This window comes from Corvus moneduloides, chromosome 8, assembly GCF_009650955.1.
Source record: "Corvus moneduloides isolate bCorMon1 chromosome 8, bCorMon1.pri, whole genome shotgun sequence".
NCBI classification, from domain to species: Eukaryota; Metazoa; Chordata; class Aves; order Passeriformes; family Corvidae; genus Corvus; species Corvus moneduloides.
In genome coordinates, this window is record NC_045483.1 from 34,781,209 (window position 1) to 34,796,533 (window position 15,325).

The 15,325-nt window shown below is 50.5% G+C and overlaps 1 protein-coding gene across 3 annotated transcripts in view; it reads left to right on the forward strand.

Moving 5' to 3' along the window:
- SGMS1 (sphingomyelin synthase 1) overlaps positions 1-15,325 on the forward strand; it is a 91,311-nt gene that overhangs the window by 24,599 nt on the left and 51,387 nt on the right. Inside the window, exon 2 of one of the 3 annotated variants that reach the window (XM_032116106.1) lies at positions 689-804. The exons of 1 other annotated variant lie outside the window; for it this stretch is intronic. The gene's annotated coding sequence lies outside the window, so the exon portion shown is untranslated. Of the gene's footprint in view, positions 1-688; positions 805-14,405; positions 14,611-15,325 lie in introns of those variants that run through there. One more of the 3 variants, XM_032116107.1, reaches the window with a different exon arrangement.

Below are 15,325 nucleotides of genomic sequence, written 5' to 3' on the forward strand. Positions count from 1 at the left end.
AAGGGATGGGGTGAAACCTGGTCCCTGGGTTGCTGCCACCTGAGGATTTTGGGTTTGCTTCTGTGCAAGTGCTTCCTCTCTCCTAAATGGTCCTAGTTATCTTGGAGACTATCAGGAAAGGCTTCCAGCCTTCCTCCTTTGCTGCCTCTCATCACACCTTGTGTGATCCTGGGTTCGGAGCCAGGGTCTTGTGCATCCCAAGAGTTTTCTGGATTGCTCTTGTAGTTAAGGAAAGGTGCTCTGGGTGTGGGAGGGTGGTCAGCAGCCCATTTCTGGCAATTCTGTTTCCCATATTGTTCTGGGGGTGGTTGTCCCAATCTAGGCCTGTTTGGACACAAGGATATTCTCTCTCCCTGAGTCCTTTGGGAAATACTCTTTTTAAGATGCAGCTGCCCCTGTATCCCTGGCAGTGTCCAAGGCCAGGCTGGATGGGGCTTGGAGCAGCCTGGGATAGTGGAAGGTGTCCCTGCCATGGCAGGGGGTGGAATGAGGTGGGCTTTGAGACCCCTTCCCACCCAAACCATTCCATGATTCCGTGTTAGCATGGCCTTTCCCGTGTATCCCCACTCTTGTTAGACCTTGAGGTCATCTTTGCACTGTAACAACTCCTGATGCTTCAGTGAAGGCTTGCTGTTAGCTCTGCCTCTTAAATGTCCTTACTTTTATTTGTTTGGTGCTTTGTTAACAGGGACTCTCACGGCTGCGTGAGAAGCTGCCAGCCGCAGGTCTGAGCTTCGACCCTCCTGTTCCAAATGAGCTTCTGAGCTGATGCATCGAGGGCTCTGGCTAGAAAAGCAGTTTCAGGTAGGTCAGGGCATCTCTCACTTCGTGTTTTCAAGCACGTGTGCTTTGGAGTGGTGTATGCATTCAGTGCCTTGTTTATTGTGACCTGGGTTCGGGCAAGTTCTTGTTTTGGAGGCTTGGGATGTTTCACAGACTGTCTAACTGCGGTGTTACATTGTAAAATCTTGGGGAAAGACAGCTGAAAGATCCCTTAGATCAGTTCCTTCTGCCTGCTTCCAGGGAAGGATGACTAAGAGCAAAGCTGGAAGATGTAGATTGTGGATAAATGCTCTCAAAACCCTGCTTGTAAGGAAATCTTTGCCCCTCTGGCTGTGGAAACTGGAGTGATATATTGGGAAGACAGCCAGAGTGGGGGCTGGAATACCTGTGTTCTGTTCTCAGCTCTGGCTTTGACATAGATAGATGACCTGCACAGAGAGAATAAATGGGGTGTAGGGGCCTTTCTTGCTGCTTGTAGTTGTGTTTTTGTCTTCCAGTAATGCTTTGAAGCTGTGTGAGGATTTGCTGAAAGGCATCTCATAAGATCTGTCGTGGTTTTGTTGGGTTTGATGCGTGCTGGAAAGCTCCGTGACTGATTGAAGAGCTAGAGGGGAGGTGTAGTGAGAAGCAGGAAATAAAAGTGGAGCTTTTGGGTGTAAAGATGTTGAGAAAGAGCATGTTCTAAAAGCTGTTACTTACTTGTTTGTGTGCAGCCTCAGTATCCAGCACTGGGAGTGAACCAAGTCCTTTGTGCCTCCCATTCCTAGTTGGGAAACCTTTTGCCTTTTCCCCCCAAATGTTCTGGAATATTAGTGAGCCTTAGCTGGCTGATTCTGAGAGGCTGTGGTGGGAGACAGAGCAGAAAAGCAGCTTTCAGTTGTGATTCTTCCTAATCCAGCTGCAGGTGCCCTGAGCGTATTTGTCTTTGGAAAATTTGGGTTTAGCCCTTCTCCTGTGGCTGTTCCAGTACTGCATCTGTCTGGATCTCAAAGGTTGTATAATTAAGATGTTCAGGGGCTTTTCTACAGAATCTGTAAGAAATACCACCAGAAATCATGAGAAAAGTGCTGTGACTAAATATTAAGGCTCCTGAAATTGAGGGAACTGATTTTTTTTTTTTGCATGTCACAGGTCAGGTGAATTGTGAGCAGGTTTTTGCAGTTGTTGCTCTCTGGAAGCTGCCTCTGTGTCACAGCTGTTCTGGACAAACTGTGATACCAGTTTACAGCAGTCAGGAAAAATTCCTACTTTGCCCAACCTTCTTCAACTACCTGAATACTGAGAGCAGGAGATACTTTGAGCAGGCACCTGAAGCTCCTGGCACTGTATTGATTCAGCTTCTGTTTGCTCTGCATCCAACACACAGCTGTGATGAATAATGCAGGAATCTATTACTTAAAGTTTAATGCAGCTTTAATCGGGGTTGAACATCTACAAGTGCAGTGCAAGAGGCTGCTCTGCTCTGTGTTAAAGGGAAAAGATTCAAAGCAGGGGTTGTTGGGTCTGTGTTGTTGGGTTGTTCCCTTTGCCCAAGCCAGGGCCTGTCCCCTGTGCTGGCCCTGCTGAGGGACCTCGAGGGCTGTGTCCAGTTCTGGGGCTCCCAATCCAGGAAGGACATTGAGGGGCTGGAGCGTGTCCAGGGCAGGGAACGGAGCTGGGAAGGGGCTGGAGCCCCAGGAGCAGCTGAGGGAGCTGGGAAAGGGGCTGAGCCTGGAGCAAAGGAGGCTCAGGGGGGACCTTGTGGCTCTGCACAAGTCCCTGACAGGAGGGGGCAGCCGGGGGGGTCGGGCTCTGCTGCCAGGGAACAGGGACAGGACAAGGGGAAAGGGCCTCAGGCTGGGCCAGGGGAGGCTCAGCTTGGACAGCAGCAGGAATTTCTGCATGGAAAGGGTGCTCAGGCCTTGGCAGGGGCTGTCCAGGGAGCTTTGGAGTGCCCATGCCTGGAGGTGTCCAAGGAAGGGCTGGAGGTGGCACTCAGTGCTCTGGGCTGGGGACAAGGTGGGCATCGGGCACAGCTTGGACTCCATGGGCTGGGAGGGCTTTTCTGACCCAAATGATTCTGTGATTCCATGGTTCTGTGGCACAGCTTGTCCTTTATGTGCAGGTATTCACTTGCAGGTGCCTTGATGTCTGGGACCTCTGTGGTTTTCCCCATATTTATCTCAGTCTGTGACAAGACTCATTCTGTACCTGTGGGGTCACAGAGCACATGCTGACATCCAGGGATCTCACATCGTGGAATATCAAGGCACTGCTGTCTCTTCAATGGCTTTTTTTTCCTTCTTGGTACGAGTATTATTTTATTAAACAAAGGAAAAACATCCCTTTCGTCAATTGTTCCCTTTGCAGAACTTGAGCCTTAAAATAATCCAGGAAGCCTTTTGTTATATAAATATACTCATCCTCCAGCTTGGCACGGAATGTGCTTGACAGAGCTGCTTGCTGAATTCTGTTTTAAACTTGAATTTCAGTGGCTATGAAGGAGAAACCCTGGGCTCAGAGAGCAAACCAAGCATTGATTGCTGTGTAATCACAGTGTAACAGGGACTATTTAAAGCAGTGGAAAGCAGGGGTTTATGCCTGGAACTCAGGCAAATCACTGTGTCTCAGTGATTTTTGTTTCAGATTGTTACAGCCAGGTGTGCTCAAACCTACCAAATTTAGCTCCATGGGAACAGAGCATATGTGCAGCCTTTTGAAAATATTCGTGCTCAAGTTGTTTGCTCAGGAATGGAATTGTGTATGAATACAGCAAAGGCTTGGAATGGTTAACAGTAAATTCCAGTGCAGAACATTCAGTAGTGACATCCCCCAGGTAAGTGGGCAACAGTTGGCTAGAGCAGATGTTTAAATAGGAAATGAACAAAAAATCACCACCAAAAAAACCCCCCACAAACTCAAAACGCCATCAACCCCAAAGCCCCACCACTCTGTGAGTGTCAAATAATCTTTGGTAAAAGTGGTGTCTGGTTTCTGGGTGTTGTGCACATAAAAGCACCTTGGGAGGAGTTCATGAATCACCTACAGGACTGGATGTGACTGTAGAGCTTTTCTGTGTCCTCTGTAGGCCACACATTCATTGTTACATTGGCTTTTTAAGTGATACCTTTGGTTTGTTTTGCTGCAAGCCTGGGCTTGAAGCTGCTGCTGACTGAGGAGGTTGGACTCAGTGGTCTTGGAGGTCTTTTCCAACCTAAATGGTTTTATGATTCCTCCCAGCTTTTTCCAGGTGCGTGCATCGAAACTATCCCGCAGAAGTGGGGATGTTAAGTGGGTGCTGCAGGATCTGCCTGGGTGCTTTTGGTACAAACACTGAGCCCACAGGCTGTGTTTTAAATGCAAGGAGAGTGAAGGGTGAATCCATGCAATCCCCCAAGAGAGCCTGTATCCAGTCTGATGTGCTGCTGCCTCCTCCCATGGTAATGGAGTGATAGTGCACTGAGAGGAGAGAGAAGAGTCCAAGGAGAGTAATGTAGAATCATGGAATGGTTTGGGCTGGAAGGGACCTCAAAGCCCATCCCATCCCACCCCCTGCCATGGGCAGGGACATCTTCACTGTCCCAGGCTGCTCCAAGCCCCGTGCAGCCTGGCCTGGGACACTTCCAGGAACCCACAACCTCTCTGGGCAATGACATCTTTGGCACTTACCCAAAACTAAAGGTTTAATGGAATTTTGGAGCAGAAATTTTATGTTCCCTGTGTTCAATTTGTTGGATCAATCAAAATGGGTTTTGGTAGATTTTCTAGCTGCTTACTCAATGGCTTGGCTTGTTCTGGGTGCTGTGGGTAATTTTCTTCTTGTCTCCTAATTTATTTGCCTTCAGATGTGTAGCTGCTCCCGTGTTTCCTGGAAAATGGAAAGGATGTGCTAGCAGGAAATGGCTGCAGTTAATGAAAATAGACTGTGCTGTGCTGATGATTAATCCTTAATCCAAAGAGGGAACGTTCCTTCTGCACCTTTGTGGCCTGAATTAGCATCTGACTGTTCCTTTGTCCTCAGGCTGGCTGTGAATGACTCCGGGATTGATTCATGGTTTAGGGCCCCCAGTAATAGGATTTCCTGTGAGGGTGTGTCACCAGTCCTTGCATAGGTTCAAAGGGAAAATGGGTTTCCCCGCCTGTGTTTCATCCTCTGGACTTGTGCCCCTTGGCTCGTTTTTCTCCCTGACTCTGGTACCTTCGAGCTTCCAGCTGGGATTTGATGGCTGCTGCCATCCCAGCTCCTTTCAAGGGTCTCATCATCCACCCAAGGCATCTGGGGACGGGGCAGGTCGTGTTCTCCTTGGGTTCAGGAGTGAGCTTAAATACATTTAGTGCTTCTCTGGAAGGCTTTCAAGTGCAGCACTGCTCTTCTGCAGCTCTGTTTGCTTCCTCTGAAGGCCAAGCAGCTGCCGCTGAACTCGGGGCTGCAGTGCGTGACTGCTCCCTTAGCAAGCAGTTAAACCATCAGCTATTACATTGACGTGCAAATGCTATTTTGTGCTGAAGTCATACTGGAAATAGTTCAAAACGTCTTGTTTGTTTGGATTCACGAGGGGCACGCTGTCTCGCTGAGCTCTAATCTTGTTTTGCTCTCCACTTTCTTTGCAATCAGCAGAGCTGTGTTCAAACCATGCTGAGAGATTTAAGGTGCCTCTTGGTCTGCACCCCAGGAGCCACAGGCTGAGGGCAGCACCCCTGGGTTTGTGCCTTTTGGGAAGCTGGATTATTAATCAGTTGTTTTCCCCCAGCCTCAGTCCTTAGGTGGATGGAAGAGGCTCTGTTCCCATGTTGAATTAAACCCTCTGCCCCTGTGCTCAGGTGAGACCCCACCTGCAGAGCTGCCCCAGCCCTGGGGCCCAGCACAGGGAGGGCCTGGAGCTGCTGGAGAGAGTCCAGAGGAGGCTTCAGGATGATCAGAGGGATGGAGCAGCTCTGCTGGGAGGAAAGGCTGGGAGAGCTGGGATTGTTCAGCCTGGAGAGGAGAAGCTTTGGGGTGACCTCACTGTGACCTTCCAGTGCCTGAAGGAGCTACAGGAAACATGGAGAGAGACTCTTGACAAGGGCTGGAGGGCCAGGACAGAGGGAATGGCTTCCCAGTGCCAGAGGGCAGGGCTGGATGGGATATTGGGAAGGAATTGTTCCCTGGGAGGGTGGGCAGGCCCTGGCACAGGGTGCCCAGAGCAGCTGGGGCTGCCCCTGGATCCCTGGCAGTGCCCAAGGCCAGGCTGGACATTGGGGCTTGGAGCAGCCTGGGACAGTGGAAGGTGTCCCTGCCCATGGCAGGGGTGGCACTGGATGGGCTTTGAGGACCCTTCCCACTCAAACCAGTCTGGGATTCTGTTAAAAATCTCCTTCTGGCTGAGTACTGACTCATTCGTTCGTTATTTTAATGACAGATGCACTTGTTTAAAATGGCTCCACGGTTTTGCAGTTTTATTGTTCAGCAGATAATAGGGTTATTGGGATTCTTGCACAAGATGTTTTGTTTCAGTTCACTCCTTAAATGTTTCTCTCTGTGTTTGCAAGAGGCATGAAAACAAAAAGGGTTTTTTTTCCCGGCCTGCACTGCCCTTTCTCTGCTGTCCCATTCCCAATGAGCAGTTGAAAGGCTGTCAGCAACTGTTTTGACAGATTTTCCTGTACTGCTTAGGAAGACAAAAAGTTGCATCTCACATATTTTGCTGTGCAGGGATAAATACACAGCAAAGGGTGGGTGAAATATTTGGTACTGACATGCTGGGGGATTTTGTAGTCCCAGCACAGGATGTCTGCTCTGTCACCAGAGTCCTGTGTGACAGTCCCAGCTGTTCAAAGCGTGTGTGCATCCCAGCTGCATCCCGCCAGGCTTAAATATCCTCCTGGCCAGAGCGTGCTCCCACCTCCAGGTTCCTCCCCGCCCTTCCCTGCATTGTGGAGCATCCTTACAGCCACCTCCAGACACATCACTGAACTCCCCCAGCTTTGCCAAGAGTTTCTTGGACAGTTGATGCAAATGCAGCCTGAGGAGCTCCCTGAGCCGTGTGTGGCACATGCATGTCAGGAAAATTAACCCACCAACACCAGAGGTTTGTGTCCAAAGAGGAGACAGAGGAGTCCCGTTACTTTATTTGAATAAAGGGAGAGGCCATGGGGCATTCCCCTGGGGTCTCTCAAATTTTTGGAGGGTGCAGCCCCCCTTTTATCCCGATTTCCTGATCACATTTCCCTCTCTCTTTCTCCGTTGGCTGAGGTACTTGAGAGGTACAGACTTCCCGGAATGCCTAATACCTAAGACTCTCTTCTAATGTATAAACCTCCCCCCCTTTATTTTTAGTTCCTTCTGAATTTTATGGTTTTCCCATTGTTTCTTTCATCTCTCAATATCCAATATCATTTATCAGCAGACCTGCAGTTTGTTTGTAGAGACAAATCTCTTTCCATTCCTCAACCAGTGGACCCCTTCTCATTGTTTCTTTTATCTCTCAGTGCTACTTTCATCAACCAGCAGGCCCAGAGCTTGTTTCTAAAGACAAGACTCTCATTCCTTTCATGTAGAAAGGCGAGGAACAGGCTTTGCACAAGGGCTGTGTCATTATTAGGCTAAGTTGACAGGGTGGCTTCAGGTGTTTTGTGAGTGCTGGTGCTGATCCAGAGTAGCTGAGGGTGCTGGTGGTCTGTGCCAGCAGGAGTGCCCTGCCCTAGTGCTGGTTCCCAAATTCAAGGGCAGCACTCAGCTTGTTCTCGATGTTTTGTTATGGTTTCCCTGCCTGAGTTTGGGTCTCTGTGCAGCTTCTCAGGGAAGGCAGCTGAGTAGAAGACACTGTCTCCAGCTCTGCTGATCTGTTTGAAGTCCCCAAACAGTTGATCAGGCAAACTTGCTGCTAAATGGATGATCTAATTCCCAGTGAATGCTGTGATCATAAACATTACCCTACATCACAGAAACTATTTGAAAACCAGTGCATACTCCTCAAGCTGTCAGTTGTCTTTCAGCACCCTTGTAGTGCTCTTTCATCTTGAAATGCTTGCACTGAAGCTCAAATAAACTTACCTGTCAGCAGCTGTAGGGATGTCTCTTCTGCCTCCAGCTCCTTTGTAGCTGTAGCTGTTTACAAAGGAGATGAAGCAAGGAGCTCTCTTGTAGCTGCTGTCTCTCTAAATGATTTTTCTCATACTCCAGTAATATTCAGCACGAGGTTGTGTTGGTGCTTTGTGAGGATTGCTCAAAGCCAGCAGGTGAGCTCTCTGCTCAGAACCCCTGAGGACATGGGCAGGGCAGGAGGGTGTCCCTGTACACTGGGAAAACTGGGGGGAGAAATGGTCTAGAGAGAGGTGACTTCCTGGAAAAAGAACGGGACAGAGCACCCAATAACCTGAGTGCCTGAAGGGTGGCCCCCAGCAGAGGAATGCTGTTCCACAGCCCACGGACATATGGTTTGGATTTTACAGGGGAGAACTCCTTTGACACCTGAAATTCATAGGCTCATAAAATCATTGGGGTTGGAAAGGCCTCTGGGACCACCGAGTCCAAGCTGTGTCCAGTCCCCACCTTGTCCCCAGCCCTGAGTGCCACCTCCAGCCCTTCCTTGGACACCTCCAGGCATGGGCACTCCAAAGCTCCCTGGGCAGCCCCTGCCAAGGCCTGAGCACCCTTTCCATGCAGAAATTCCTCCAGAAATTCCATGTGGAATATCGAAGAAAGTCTGGTTTTTATGGACCTGTTCATTCTCTTTCTTCTCAAGGTGGGGTTCTAGATGCTCATTTCAGTGAAAGCCCACTTCACATCACAAGTCCTTCCTGTCTGTTCCATCCAGCATCCAAAACTGTGCAGTAGGAGTTCCTGACAAATGGCCCCAAGGAACAGCTTTATTTTTACACTACAGCCTTGCAAAAAGCAAGTCTGAAAACTTAGATCATCTCTATAAGTGAGCTTAATAAAACAGCACAGTTTTGTTTGCCTCCTTCTGCTTCTCGCTTGTGCAGGAGGCACCATCCTTGCAAAAGTCACGCTAAATCTGAAGCTCGTTCTCTGTTTGTCTGGAAAATGACAAAAAAACCTCCTATTTTTTCCATGTAGATGCACTGATTGTTTAGTTTTATTGGGGCAATTCTGACACTCAGCCAAGGTCTGCTTCTCTGTGGTAATTTGAGGTGGAATGAAAATGGACACTTCAAAGCAATCCTGTGTTGTCATCCTGTGAGTTCGAGATGCTGAAAACAGGAAAAAAACCCAAATCTGTGTCCCAGCAGGAGCTGGAGGCTGCAGCTCTGCCCCTGGGTGTACTGTGAATATTGATGACACAGACCTGTGAGGACTGTTTGCGCGTGAGAAGAAGAGGAAACCCAGGAGTGTTGAGCAGGAATCAGATGTGTGCTGCAAGGTCAGTGAGGCTGGAGAGCAGCAGCTGCTTACTAATAAAAAACCAGGTTATTTCCTGTGTGCCTCCTTGGGGGTCACTTTGCTGGTGCTGCATGAGGAAATAATAAATACAGGTGACCAAAGTGTGTGTATATGTATTTATTTGATGTTTTTTACCAAAAACCAGTTTGAGATAGAGTGGAAGAAGGCACATGAACAGCCAGGGATGTGGTTAATTCCTTGCTCTGCTGCTCTGGTTTAAGAAAAGTTTTGGAAGCAGCTGTTTTGAGATATTGAGAGGTTACTGCATTTTCCAGGCTCTTTCCTGTCTCAGAAGCCTAATGCTTGTTCCTGCAACACTGGCAGAACTTCATTAGTTTTAGGTTTTATTCTGCTCTAGGGGGGCTTTTCTCTGCATTTGGAGGTCCTTTCACTGCAAATAGCTGTGAAGTCAAAATACTAAATGAATAAATATTATTAATGAAGGAGTAGAGAACAGAAAAAGCTACTGTAAAAACCCCATAATTTAAAAAACTACCTTTTTCTCCATGATTCTCCGTGTCCTGAATCCTCCATCTCCAAAAGGAAAAAGGTTCAGCAAAGGATGATGAAGGCAATCTAAGGCATGGAACAGCTGTTGTATAAAAGGACATAAATAAACTTTGTCTCTTTAGTGTGGAGCAGAAATAATGGTGAGGGGGAGAAGCGAGGAGAGAAATGTTATGCAGATTGGGAGCTTTGCATCCTCCAAAGAGGATGACTGTACCCAGGCCTTCCTCACTCAAAAAATCAAGGAAGTAATGAGCTTATAACAAGGGAAAGTTTTTCTTTCGGTGGTGCACAGTTATGCTGTGGTATTCCTGGCAGCCAGGATGTTGCCGGAAGGTGAGAGGTTCAAAGGAGGCTGGATAAAACCCAGCTTATTAAAAGTTATTAAAGACAGCGTCTCCTGGCTCAGGGAAGAGTTATTAAAGCAGTGTTTGGAGGAATCCCAGGATGGCTCAGGCTGCAGGGAGCACAGTGGGCATCTGCTCTCTCCTCCCAGCTCCAGCAGGGCCATCGCGGAGCACAGGCACAGCACTGTGTGCACACAGCTCTGCAACAGCCCCAGGGAGGAGAGCCCAGAGCCTCTGTGGCCAATGTGCTCAGGGCTGGGCACTGCCCAGGGCAGCAGTTCTGCCTCCTGGGCAGGGCAATTGCTGGGCTCAGGCCCTGCCCGGTGCTCTGGTGCCATTGCTGGGCCCCGGAGCAGAGCCCGGGCCCTGCTCGGAGCCCTCCCTGCAGCCAGGGACAGCCAGGGCTGAGGGCCCCTCTCAGCTGGGGCTCCTCTCGAGGCTGAGCAGCCCCGGCTCCCTCAGCCTGTGCTGGGCACGGAGCTGCTCCAGGCCCTTCCTCAGCTGCGCAGCCTCCGCCGGCCCCGCTCCAGGAGCTCCCTGGCCCTGCTGTGCTGAGGAGCCAGGGCTGGACACAGCACTCCAGAGGTGCCTCCAGGGCTGCCCAGAGGGGCAGGATCCCTCCCTGCCCTGCTGGGAATGCTCTTCTGTCCTGCTGCCCCCAGGATCCCATTGGCCTCCTTGGCCCCAGGACACTCTGCAGGCTCAGGGACAGCTCGGTGTCCCCCAGGACCCCCAGGACATTCTGCAGGCTCAGGGACAGCTCGGTGTCCCCCAGGACCCCCAGGACACTCTGCAGGCTCAGGGACAGCTCGGTGTCCCCCAGGACCCCCAGGACACTCTGCTGGCTCAGGGACAGCTCGGTGTCCCCCAGGACCCCCAGGACACTCTGCTGGCTCAGGGACAGCTCGGTGTCCCCCAGGACCCCCAGGACACTCTGCGGGCTCAGGGACAGCTCAGTGTCCCCCACGACCCCCAGGACACTCTGCGGGCTCAGGGACAGCTCGGTGTCCCCCAGGACCCCCAGGACACTCTGCAGGCTCAGGGACAGCTCGGTGTCCCCCAGGACCCCCAGGACACTCTGCAGGCTCAGGGACAGCTCGGTGTCCCCCAGGACCCCCAGGACACTCTGCTGGCTCAGGGACAGCTCGGTGTCCCCCAGGACCCCCAGGACACTCTGCAGGCTCAGGGACAGCTCGGTGTCCCCCAGGACCCCCAGGACACTCTGCAGGCTCAGGGACAGCTCGGTGTCCCCCAGGACCCCCAGGACACTCTGCTGGCTCAGGGACAGCTCGGTGTCCCCCAGGACCCCCAGGACACTCTGCAGGCTCAGGGACAGCTCGGTGTCCCCCAGGACCCCCAGGACACTCTGCAGGCTCAGGGACAGCTCGGTGTCCCCCAGGACCCCCAGGACACTCTGCTGGCTCAGGGACAGCTCGGTGTACCCCAGGTCCTTCCCCTCAGAGCTGCTCCAGCAGGGACCCCCCAGCCTGTGCTGGTGCCTGGGGCTGTTCCTGCCCGGGTGCAGGACCTGCATTTCCCTTGTTGAAGAAGGTAACACTGTGTTAAACTTTGTGTAGAGACATGGAACTTTTGTCTGTAAGCAGGTCCTAAATAACACCCAGCTGTTGTGTAGCTGTGTAACACAGGGGCTACAACCTGGAGTAGCAGATGAAATGTGGGATTTCTTGGCTTCCATGCTATTTCCGACTTTTGGTAGGTAATGGGAAACAGGCAAGGAATAGCAAGTGATTCAGGTGATAAAAAGCTGGTGTTTAGGAGCAGATGACAGCAGCAGTTGTCGTGACTGATTGGGCTGTGTTCCTTTCCCACAGTTCTGCAGTCTGGAGCATGCTGGGAGCCGGGTGGGTTGGGGTGGCAGTGTGCCAGCTGGTGCTGGGGTGATGATCAGGTTACCCTGGTGTGCTGCAGACAGATGGGCCCCAGCATTTCCCTGCACACTCGATTTCCAGCCTGACACAATGTTTGGGTAGAGCTGGAATGCTGGGAGTGCACCTTCACCCAGGGAGGGCAAAGGTTCCTTACGCTGCACGGCGCTTTTTACTACACTGGGGGGGTTTGCTTGGCTGCCATATGGAAGGACTGAATTTCCCTGGAGATTTTGACGTTCAGCAGTGTGTGGGTGTTAGGAGGCTTTGGGAGGTGGAGGAGGATGGAGTTGGAATAATGTCCTTTGAATCAGAGCTGTTCTGATCTGCTGGAAAGAAACTGGCTGCTGTAAAAGCAGGGGAGAAATCCTCAAACATTGGACTACTCTAGGATTTTGTGCAGAGAAGGAAGACTTGGAGCAGGAGATGTTTAAGAATTGATCCTGGTCTGAGTGGGGTGGAAGCCCAAGTGTGAGTGAGCACGTGTGGGGTCAGTGACATGCTGCACGCACATGCTCAACAGCCTGACCTTGAAAATGGAAAGAGACTCTTGGTTCAGTGAGCTCCAGCCCAAGGCATGGGTTTGGTGACCTGTGTGATAACTTGGAGAGTAAATTCCAAATGATTTATCCCTCTTCTGATCTCTCTTGAACTTCGAGTGCTCGTGTCTGTTGCTGTCAAGTGGCTGCTTCTCTATTTATGAGCGAGGTGGAAACTACTGACCTGCTTTGCCTCCTCTGAAAGGCAAGTGTTAGTTCTCTCTGAGATGGCAAGGACAGTATTTCTGCATGTGCTTGGACTAAATTTACAGTAGGGAACTGGAAAGTGTAGATGGTGACGACTGCTGGAAGGGAAAGCGTGTATTTACTGCTCGGTGGCAATAGATTTATAGACAGATAGCTTGGTTTATGGGTAAATATTGTTGCCTCTATTTTTGTAGCCATAAGCAGTAGATTTTAAAGCCTAAACTTTGCTATAATCTGGGGACCTTTTTACATTTTTTTTCCCTATCCCATCTGCTGAGTTCTTCACTGGTGGCTGAGGCGTCACGTGGCGCCAGGAGAGCCAAGAGAAGTGACGCATCCCGGTATCCCATGGTAACTCTCCCTTTCCTTCGTTTTTAGCTCGTTTGCTTTGCTCCCAGATAGAACAACCCGCCTGTGGGATTAGATGTGCTCCGCTCACACACGGGTGAAGCTGAGGTTGCCAGGGTTTGCACTCCTGAAAACCGTTTGACCTCGGTAACCCAGATTGCCCTTTGAAAGGGAACCAAAGAGCACAACAAAGCACAAGGCAGCAACCCCCGCTCCAAACCAACACCAGCCCCCACCAAGCCCAGAAATCTCCGAGTTCCCCACCCAAACTTCTCAACACGCAGGAAGCATTGGTGGGAGTTCACTCTTAGTTTGCCATTCAGGGTATTGAAGCTCGTCCGAGAAGTTTCTGCAAACCACAGGTAGATACCCCGCGAGCGGAGGTACAATTCTCACCAAAGCTAAATTTGTCTTGAGGTCTTGAGGTTCACACAGGTTTTGCTGCTGGAAACTTGTTAGGTGAGGCTTGCTTTTCCCCCCCCCCCCCCTTTCTTCACCACCCCATCAGTTGTTTTTAACCTCTGGTTGCTATATGCAGTTACTGCCTGCATTTTCGTTAGAAATATCCTACTTATCCCCCAAGAAAAGCTCATGGCTTGCATTCAGATATGTTGATATTTTTTAGAATTCTGATTATTTTTTGAAAAATGGATCATTTACTCATAGAATCATAAAATGGCTTGGGCTGGAAGGGGCCTTAAAGCCCATCCAGTGCCAGCCCTGCCACGGGCAGGGACACCTTCCACTGTCCCAGGCTGCTCCAAGCCCCAATGTCCAGCCTGGCCTTGGGCACTGCCAGGGATCCAGGGGCAGCCCCAGCTGCTCTGGGCACCCTGTGCCAGGGCCTGCCCACCCTCCCAGGGAGACCCACTTTCTCCTCTATGTTTGTTTCTCCTCTATATTTTCTCCTCTATATCCACTGTGACTTTATGGTATTAAACCAGCCGTGGTATGACTCGCTCAGCCTAAAACTCGAGGCTACAAATGGAGTAGCTCCTCACCAGGTATAGACAGTGAGTAGAGCCTGCAGTGAAAGACCCCAAACCTGTTCTTGCATCCTGTTTGCAAACTCTTACGTGCCCGTTTCCTGTGTGTGCTGAAGCTTTAACTCTGTGTGTCTGCTTTAGCTCTGCCCTGCCGCTTGGATTTTTGCTTTAGGGCAGAGCTTTCACAAACCAAATTTATCCTCAGAGAGGAAGAAAAAAAATCAGTTTTGCTCACACGTAGTGCCCGTGTACTGGAGGAGTCTGCGGTGAAGTTTTTCAGCGTGGCAGGATTTGCATTTGCTGTTGCCACAGCTACAAGTGAGCTCACAGCATTTCGGTCCCTCGCCCAGGGACGAGCAGGAGTTTTCAGAGTGAAGGCACCAGTGCACTGAGATGACTCATCCTGGTGTGTCCAAGGGCTGGGGAATCACTTCTTGAATGGGAGAGGATGCCGAGGTGTGCGGGGGAGGAGGCAGGAGATGTAGCCTGAGCAGTTTGGGGCTGCCTGGATTTGGGCTGGGTGATGGGTGCTGGGAACAGGCTGCTGAGCTGTCACCTGACGCACAACGTCCCTGCGGGCACCTGGATGTTGGGAAGTGTCCCAGGACTCCTCTGATGTGCTTCCTCTGGCTTTGCTCCAAGCAGGTATTTAGTACAAATCTCTGTTCTCGTCCTAACGGGACTGAATTCCCTTTCTGTTCCGTTTCAGTTCCAGGCAGTCCATCGTGCTGCCCTGGGCTTGCATGGGGAGTGCTGCTGCCCGGGTAAATCCAAACAATAGCCTGCTTGTGGCAGCTGAAAGTGGTGCTGGAAAAAAATCCCTCTTCTGTAACTGCAGGGAAAAAAACAAGCCTGTGTGCAGCAGGAAGCAGCAAGACTCTATTAAGTCATACTTTTAATTTTTTTCCCCTGCATCTTCTGCACAGTCTGTGATGATTTAAGCATAAATCGCTTAGGAAAAGTCCTTGGCCTGTCTTTTAGTTACCGATTGCCTGCATGGCAGGGGGTTGGAAGGTGGTGGTCAAGGTCCCTTCCAACGCAAAGCATTCTGCATGGTTCTGCAGTTTAGGTGGGTGTCAGAGGATGGTTACCCTGTAACCAGAGATTTGCAATTGTAACCACTGTAAGTAAGTGTGGAATATTTAATAAGGAGATAATTGGATGCCTACCTTCATTTAGATAAGATTTTAAAACTTTGTGCTGCCTTGCTGTCAAGTTTCTGCCTTTTCCCAACAAAAGCCTGGCTGGCTGGTGCCTTTCACCTCCAGGATTCCCTGCTGCTCTTGTTATCCGTGTTTCATAAGCTGCCTGCAATGGCCTTTTCCAGCTGATTCTTGGAATGGTTAACAAGAAGCTATTT